The sequence below is a fragment of the Physella acuta genome, unplaced genomic scaffold (genome assembly GCF_028476545.2).
Source record: "Physella acuta isolate Inbredline_101_S28 unplaced genomic scaffold, ASM2847654v3 ptg000602l, whole genome shotgun sequence".
In the NCBI taxonomy this organism is placed as follows: Eukaryota; Metazoa; Mollusca; class Gastropoda; family Physidae; genus Physella; species Physella acuta.
In genome coordinates, this window is record NW_026732121.1 from 167,557 (window position 1) to 178,554 (window position 10,998).

The following is a 10,998-nucleotide window of genomic DNA, read 5'->3' on the forward strand; positions in this document are numbered from 1 at the left end:
TTACAACATCATTTGGACACATACCAATTACAACATCATTCTGACACATACCAATTACAACATCATTTGGACACATACCAATTACAACATCATTTGGACACATACCAATTACAACATCATTTGGACACATACCAATTACAACATCATTTGGACACATACCAATTACAACATCATTTGGACACATACCAATTACAACATCATTTGGACACATACCAATTACAACATCATTTGGACACATACCAATTACAACATCACATGGACACATACCAATTACAACATCATTCTGACACATACCAATTACAACATCATTTGGACACATACCAATTACAACATCATTTGGACACATACCAATTACAACATCATTCTGACACATACCAATTACAACATCATTTGGACACATACCAATTACAACATCATTTAGACACATACCAATTACAACATCATTTGGACACATACCAATTACAACATCACATGGACACATACCAATTACAACATCATTCTGACACATACCAATTACAACATCATTTGGACACATACTAATTACAACATCACATGGACACATACCAATTACAACATCATTCGGACACATACCAATTACAACATCATTTAGATACATACCAATTACAACATCACATGGACACATACCAATTACAACATCACATGGACACATACCAATTACAACATTATTCGGACACATACCAATTACAACATCTTTTTGATACATACCAATTACAACATCATTTGGACACATACCAATTACAACATCACATGGACACATACTAATTACAACATCATTCTGACACATACCAATTACAACACCACATGGACACATACCAATTACAACATCATTTGGCCACATACCAATTACAACATCATTTGGACACATACCAATTACAACATCACATGGACACATACCAATTACAACATCATTCTGACACATACCAATTACAACATCATTTGGACACATACCAATTACAACATCACATGGACACATACCAATTACAACATCATTCGGACACATACCAATTACAACATCATTTAGACACATACCAATTACAACATCACATGGACACATACCAATTACAACATCCTATGGACACATACCAATTACAACATTATTCGGACACATACCAATTACAACATCATTCTGACACATACCAATTACAACATCATTTGGACACATACCAATTACAACATCATTCGGACACATACCAATTACAACATCATTCGGACACATACCAATTACAACATCATTCGGACACATACCAATTACAACATCACATGGACACATACCAATTACAACATCACATGGACACATACCAATTACAAGATCATTCGGACACATACCAATTACAACACCACATGGACACATACCAATTACAACATCATTTGGACACATACCAATTACAACATCACATGGACACATACCAATTACAACATCATTTGGACACATACCAATTACAACATCACATTACCAATTACAACATCACATGGACACATACCAATTACAACACCAAACAACATCATTCTGACACATACCAATTACAACATCATTTGGACACATACCAATTACAACATCATTTGGACACATACCAATTACAACATCACATGGACACATACCAATTACAACATCATTCTGACACATACCAATTACAACATCACATGGACACATACCAATTACAACATCATTCTGACACATACCAATTACAACATCATTTGGACACATACCAATTACAACATCATTTGGACACATACCAATTACAACATCATTCTGACACATACCAATTACAACATCATTTGGACACATACCAATTACAACATCATTTGGACACATACCAATTACAACATCATTTGGACACATACCAATTACAACATCATTTGGACACATACCAATTACAACATCATTTTGACACATACCAATTACAACATCATTTGGACACATACCAATTACAACATCATTCTGACACATACCAATTACAACATCATTCTGACACATACCAATTACAACATCATTTGGACACATACCAATTACAACATCATTTGGACACATACCAATTACAACATCATTTGGACACATACCAATTACAACATCACATGGACACATACCAATTACAACATCATTCTGACACATACCAATTACAACATCATTTGGACACATACCAATTGCAACATCATTTGGACACATACCAATTACATCATCATTCTGACACATACCAATTACAACATCATTTGGACACATACCAATTACAACATCATTTGGACACATACCAATTACAACATCATTTGGACACATACCAATTACAACATCATTTGGACACATACCAATTACAACATCATTTGGACACATACCAATTACAACATCATTTGGACACATACCAATTACAACATCATTCTGACACATACCAATTACAACATCATTTGGACACATACCAATTACAACATCATTTGGACACATACCAATTACAACATCATTTGGACACATATCAATTACAACATCACATGGACACATACCAATTACAACATCATTCTGACACATACCAATTACAACATCACATGGACACATACCAATTACAACATCACATGGACACATACCAATTACAACATCATTCTGACACATACCAATTACAACATCATTTGGACACATACCAATTACAACATCACATGGACACATACTAATTACAACATCATTCTGACACATACCAATTACAACACCACATGGACACATACCTATTACAACATCATTTGGACACATACCAATTACAACATCATTTGGACACATACCAATTACAACATCATTCTGACACATACCAATTACAACATCATTTGGACACATACCAATTACAACATCATTTGGACACATACCAATTACAACATCATTTGGACACATACCAATTACAACATCATTCTGACACATACCAATTACAACATCATTTGGCCACATACCAATTACAACATCATTTGGACACATACCAATTACAACATCATTTGGACACATACCAATTACAACATCACATGGACACATACCAATTACAACATCATTCTGACACATACCAATTACAACATCATTTGGACACATACCAATTACAACATCATTCGGACACATACCAATTACAACATCATTCTGACACATACCCATTACAACATCATTTGGACACATACCAATTACAACATCATTTGGACACATACCAATTACAACATCATTTGGACACATACCAATTACAACATCATTTGGACACATACCAATTACAACATCATTTGGACACATACCAATTACAACATCATTTGGACACATACCAATTACAACATCATTTGGACACATACCAATTACAACATCACATGGACACATACCAATTACAACATCATTCTGACACATACCAATTACAACATCATTTGGACACATACCAATTACAACATCATTTGGACACATACCAATTACAACATCATTCTGACACATACCAATTACAACATCATTTGGACACATACCAATTACAACATCATTTGGACACATACCAATTACAACATCATTTGGACACATACCAATTACAACATCACATGGACACATACCAATTACAACATCATTCTGACACATACCAATTACAACATCATTTGGACACATACCAATTACAACATCACATGGACACATACCAATTACAACATCATTCGGACACATACCAATTACAACATCATTTAGATACATACCAATTACAACATCACATGGACACATACCAATTACAACATCACATGGACACATACCAATTACAACATTATTCGGACACATACCAATTACAACATCTTTCTGATACATACCAATTACAACATCAGTTGGACACATACCAATTACAACATCACATGGACACATACTAATTACAACATCATTCTGACACATACCAATTACAACACCACATGGACACATACCAATTACAACATCATTTGGCCACATACCAATTACAACATCATTTGGACACATACCAATTACAACATCACATGGACACATACCAATTACAACATCATTCTGACACATACCAATTACAACATCATTTGGACACATACCAATTACAACATCACATGGACACATACCAATTACAACATCATTCGGACACATACCAATTACAACATCATTTAGACACATACCAATTACAACATCACATGGTCACATACCAATTACAACATCCTATGGACACATACCAATTACAACATTATTCGGACACATACCAATTACAACATCATTCTGACACATACCAATTACAACATCATTTGGACACATACCAATTACAACATCATTCGGACACATACCAATTACAACATCATTCGGACACATACCAATTACAACATCATTCGGACACATACCAATTACAACATCACATGGACACATACCAATTACAACATCACATGGACACATACCAATTACAAGATCATTCGGACACATACCAATTACAACACCACATGGACACATACCAATTACAACATCATTTGGACACATACCAATTACAACATCACATGGACACATACCAATTACAACATCATTTGGACACATACCAATTACAACATCACATGGACACATACCAATTACAACATCATTTGGACACATACCAATTACAACATCACATTACCAATTACAACATCACATGGACACATACCAATTACAACACCAAACAACATCATTCTGACACATACCAATTACAACATCATTTGGACACATACCAATTACAACATCATTTGGACACATACCAATTACAACATCACATGGACACATACCAATTAGAACATCATTCTGACACATACCAATTACAGCATCATTTGGACACATACCAATTACAACATCACATGGACACATACCAATTACAACATCATTTGGACACATACCAATTACAACATCATTTGGACACATACCAATTACAACATCATTTGGACACATACCAATTACAACATCATTCTGACACATACCAATTACAACACCACATGGACACATACCAATTACAACATCATTAGGACACATACCAATTACAACATCATTTGGACACATACCAATTACAACATCACATGGACACATACCAATTACAACATCATTCTGACACATACCAATTACAACATCATTTGGACACATACCAATTACAACATCACATGGACACATACCAATTACAACATCATTCGGACACATACCAATTACAACATCATTTGGACACATACCAATTACAACATCACATGGACACATACCAATTACAACATCACATGGACACATACCAATTACAACATCATTCGGACACATCCACGATGATTTGACCGGATGTTGATGACTCATGACGTCATTATAAGTGTGCATATCCCAGAAAACTATTCCGAGTTTGAAATGGATTTTCTATGGCTTTAATTGGAAACTTATCGGTACCTTCCTGGTTCAATGCTGGAAGTAGCGAGGTACTTCATGATATGGTTTTTTGTAGATTAAAAAATATGAATGAGGTTAATCCTCGGTTAAACAATGTAAACAAATACCAAACGGGGAAGAACTATAGAGTTTAAATCTCAAGGCCTCACACACTACACTTTACATAGTCTTTAGGCCCCAATTACACCATAATTTTAAGGCCCCACAAACAACACAAACGTGGTTGATTAAAAACAGCAACGCAGCCAACGTGCCACCCATCCACCCATCCACCGTGCCACCCATCCACCCATCCACCCATCCACCGTGCCACCCTTCCACCAGCAGCTGTGAATGTTGCTGACGTTAATTAATGCCTTTATCCAACACAATTCATCTCATCTGGTCTGTACATGCGGGCGGGCGGAACTAATGACAGCCGTTGTCAGGGAAGTGACGTCAGACCAACCGTTGTCAGGGAAGTGACGTCAGACCCACACATTGTTTCAAATCTTGGTTTATATTTTTATCCTGAGGCAGTGACGTCACAATGTGCGACTTATGCAGGCCTCGTGAGACTAGGCATAACGTGAATGTCCAGTCGAGTGTGACGTCAGTGTCGACCAACGTGACGTAAACATCTAGCCTGTGTTGACGTCATTCCAAGTTTAATGACGTCAATGTCCCAGGTAATGTCACTGCAAGGAGGTTGGCTTAGATTTTCTGGAATGTTCACTTTTTTCTGTGACCTCAACATAAGAATATGAATTAGGTACCCATCAGAGTTGGGTGGACTCAGAAACACTACTTCACTTGCCCCGTAGACCGCCAAGTTTGAAAGGGAACTTTACTCCATCATTTACTTTACTCCAGAATTGTGCCAAAAGCTCTAGAATTGTGCCAAAAGCTCTAGAATTGTGCCAGAAGCTCTAGAATTGTGCCAACAGCTCTAGAATTGTGCCAATAGCTCTAGAATTGTGCCAACAGCTCTAGAATTGTGTCAACAGCTCTAGAATTGTGCCAACACAACAGCTTTAGAATTGTGCCAACAGCTCTAGAATTGTGCCAACAGCTCTAGAATTGTGCCAACAGCAGTAGTATATTAGGTCACTTTTGGGTCGCATGGGGGTGGTGGTGGTGGAGGTGGAGGTGGAGGTGGAACAAAGGCTATATAGGAAAATACTCCCCCAGCCTGGTACAATGACATATAGCAAAATACTCACCCACCTGGGTGAGGCGGGTGAACCGGAGGTACAACGAGATATAGTAAAATACTCCCTGGGGGAGGTGGAGGTACATCGACATATAGCAAAATACTCACCCAACTGGGTGAGGGTGGGTGAGCCGGAGGTACAATGAGATATAGTAAAATACTAACCCACCTGGGGGAGCAGGTGGGTGAGGGTGGTGGAGCCGCAGGTACAACGAGATATAGTAAAATACTCCCCCACCCTAGGGTGGGAGAGGTGGTGGGGGTGACCTTGTGACGTAATCTCCGGTGACCTTGTGACGTAATTAGTGACCTTGTGACGTAATCATTGACCTAGTTACGTAATTTTAATGCATTTTAATGAGTTTTAATGAGTTTTTTAAATTTTAATTAATTTTTTATTGACTAGTTACGTAATTTAATTACTTTGATTGTATTTTTATTTTGTTTAATTTGTTTGTTTACTTGTTGTTTAATTTAATTACTTTGTTTATATTGTGTAATTTTTATTAACGAGTTACGTAATTTGATTATTTGTTTACTTTTTAATTATTTTTATTTTGTTTATTTTTAATTTTATTTTATTTTATAATTAGTTAAATTATTATTAACTAGTTACGTAATTTGATTTTAATTACTTTTGTTTATTTATTTATTTGATATATTTCTTTTCTTTGATGTATGGTATTTAAAATAAAAGACACTGTTTATTTGATTTTAAACGGATAGGGGTGTTGGTGGATGAGAGGGGGAGTAATGATGGGGTTTGAGGGTAGGGGTGCGTTAGCGTGTACTTTGTGAATAACATCCATTAACCAGACATGTAACACCTGTTACGTATCGACCGCCCGCGAAGTTTTCTCGGCGCTGCCCGTTTTAATGGGAATGTATTGATCGCACCCACGGGGCCATCACAGCATGATGTCCCACCTAATTAAATTTTTGTTATGCTTCACCGAGTTTCCCCCGCTCGGTTTGAAAGGTCATGGTAATTTACGACGTACATTAAGTGCCTCTCCGCGTTAAGTGTAGCGACATCGGTAACTATTCGCTTATAGCGAGGTCAGCGAAAACCGATCGATTTGTCAGCTCCGTGAAGCCCTTAGGTAACAGCTGGTGCTGTAATTAGTCATGGCTCTCGGCTTTTTTCATTAGATTACAACTGTCCATGAACTATGTTCACATATCGTACGCCCGGTCATTCTTTGATCAAATTAAAAATTTTTGATTCCACATGTCCTACGAACCGTCCCTTGCTATGTATGAAAGATTAATGGTTGTAACTATTCGCTTATAGCGAGGGTCAACGAAAACAAAATATATTTAAGGGTCGGAATTTTCTTTCAACCACCGTTAAATCAGGTTTTGAGACGAAACGAGGTCTCGGTAGGTTCGTGCTTTTTAATGGGCGACATGGGCGACTTAGTGCGTTGGTACGTAAGGTATGCGGGGGTAGACATGTTTTTTACAAGTCTGGAAAAGTAATTAAGTTTTTTATGACCGTTCCGATTTTCTTTTGATCTGACCACCATTTGACCACCCTGAGCCAGATAAATTTAACAAATGTTCAATACATAGTCGCTTATAGTAACATGGGTGAGGGGTGTAAGCAGGCGGGTGACGGTGTGAACAGGTGGGTGAAGGGGGAAATATTAACAAATGTTCAATACATACTCGCTTATAGTAACATGGGTGAAGGGGTGTAAGCAGACGGGTGACGGTCTTATCAGGTGGGTGAAGGGTGAAAGGTGGGTGAAGGTGGAGAAGGTGGGTGAAGGGGGGAACACGAGTAGGAGTAAAGGATATATACTAAAAGACTCTACCACCTGAGTGAGGTGGGTGAGGAGGTGGATTTTAATTTTAATTTTTTATTTTATTTTTGCAGCATCTGTTAACTTTAAGGTTCTATAACTCTATATATTTAAATACATTTTTTTGATTCAAACGAGTTTACTTTTCCTAATGTAAGTACAGGTAAAGAGGGATTTCCTATAGATCTGTAATGAAGTAGGCCTTGTTGACTATGACTGGTTGTCCAGGTGTTGACATGATACACTTTTTTTGAGATACACGTACACACACACACACACACACACACACACACGCGCGCGCGCGCGCGCGAAATTCATACTAGGTCGGTAAAGGCGGAGAGAACTTATAGGTATACATTATCATGGCGACAACAAAAGCAACCCTTATTTTATTAACATGAAAGCGTGTTTTCCAAAAAGTGTCACCAGGCCGTTGCCATTTTCACAGCGGGGTTTATTTTAAGTGCACCTTGTGCACGTTTGTTTACATTTTAAAAGACGTATCGCGTGTCTTCCCCACATGTCTTCCCTAATAGAGAAACGAGAGGAAAGACAACTGTTCTAAAATTAGAACAGACTTGTTTACAGCCACGAGTATCATCCCTTGTGAAAAAAATTGCGCGTCAGAATCCTTAACTAAACAGTCAATTTCTTTAACAAGTTAAAAATAATTTAGGAAGACAAGGGTTAACAACATTAGACGCCACCATTTTTGTTTCATGTGACGACAAGGCACAATACACTTTTGTAGTTTATGTCTCAAGTAGAGGGGTGGGATATTTTTTCTTTGTAAGAGTCTTGTAAACAATGGGTAGAGGAGGCGATTACTAAGTAAGAGGGGAGAGAACGTGACTTGCATCGCGATATTTGAAAACATGGCGATGTTTAACCTCAAGCAGATTACCTTCCCATGTTCGCTTTAGTATTACAGTTTTCATCAAACTTCTTTTTGACTTGAACTTCTTTAATTTTTAAGAAAGTTTACTTATACATAAGACGTTATGTCTAATTACAATTTTTTATTTTCACCACTCAATGTATTTTCTTTTTCTATATCTTACATTGTCATCTTAATTTTTGATCACCTTAGTAAAAATTTGCTTAAGATTATAAACTTCGAGTTTTAAAAAACAACAACGTTATAGTACGTCGTGTCAAATGACACACCGTTTAAAATGTCTACATTTAAAGTTCACCAATATAATGACGTAAAAACTAAATATGATATGACGTTAGCATACATATCATACAATCTAATCACTCTAAAGTACAAATCAATAATTTTTATTGATTAAGGGGCTGGGTGAGGTATTTTTATTCGGGTGCCCAGGGAAGGTTTGGAGTTGGTTGGGACAGATTTTATACACGAGTCTGTGACGTTTTCACCGAGGCAGGGTTCGAAGCTAGACCATACATGTTTTGGAATTGTTAGGGGTCGAGCCTATAGTAGGGTCGGGGGAGTTTTGTTAACACAGAGGGATGTTTCGAAGTTAGTACATCTATGTTTTAGAATTGTTGGTAACCGAGTTCATACTAGTGTCGGTGAAGGTTGGTTTTGAACTCGGACCATGGATGTTTAGGAGTTGGATGCGGCAGAGTTTACACTAGGGACGGAGGTGTTTTGGTTACACCGAGGGTGGTTTCGAAGGTCGTACATGCATCCTTGGAATTGTTAGGGGCCGTCTTCATACTAGGGTCGGTGAAGTTTTCACCGAGGTTGGTTTTGAACTCGGAACATGTGTGTTTTGGAATTGTTGGTAGCCGAGTTCATACTAGGGTCGGTGAAGGTTGGTTTTGAACTCGGAACATGCATGTTTTGGAATCGGTAGGTGTAGAGTCCATACTAGGGTCGGTGAAGTTTTCACCGAGGCAGGTTACAAAGTTGGGACATGCATGTTTAGGAATTGTTGGCATTCGAGTTCATACTAGGGTCGGGAGTTTTGTTAACACTGAGGCAGGTTGCAAAGTTGGTACATGCATGTTTGGGAATTGTTGGTAGCCGAGTTCATACTAGTGTCGGTGAAGGTTGGTTTTGAAATCGGAACATGCATGTTTAGGAATTGTTGGTAGTCGAGTTCATACTAGTGTCGGTGAAGGTTGGTTTTGAACTCGGAACATGCGTGTTTTGGAATCGGTAGGTGTAGAGTCCATACTAGGGTCGGTGAAGTTTTCACCGAGGGTGGTTTCAAAGTTAGTACATGCATGTTTTGGAAGTGTTAGGGGCCGAGTCTATACTACGGTGGGATGGTTTTTGTTTTCACCGAGGCCGGTTTCAAAGTTGTTACAGGCATGTTTTGGAATCGATTGGTGTAGAGTTTAAACTAGCGTCGGGGGAGTTTGGGTTTCACCGAGGCGTGTTTCAAAGTTGGTACAGGGATGTTTTTGAAGTGATGAGGGAAGAGTTTAAACTAGCGTCGGGGGAGTTTGGGTTTCACCGAGGCGTGTTTCAAATCCATGTTTCGGAGTTGGTCGGGGTAGAGTTTACACTAGAGTGGGACGGTCTTTGTTTTCAACAAGACAGGTTTCAAACGGGGACCATCTCTGTTTCGGAGTTGGTCGGGGTAGAGTTTACACTAGAGTGGGACGGTCTTTGTTTTCAACAAAATTGGTAC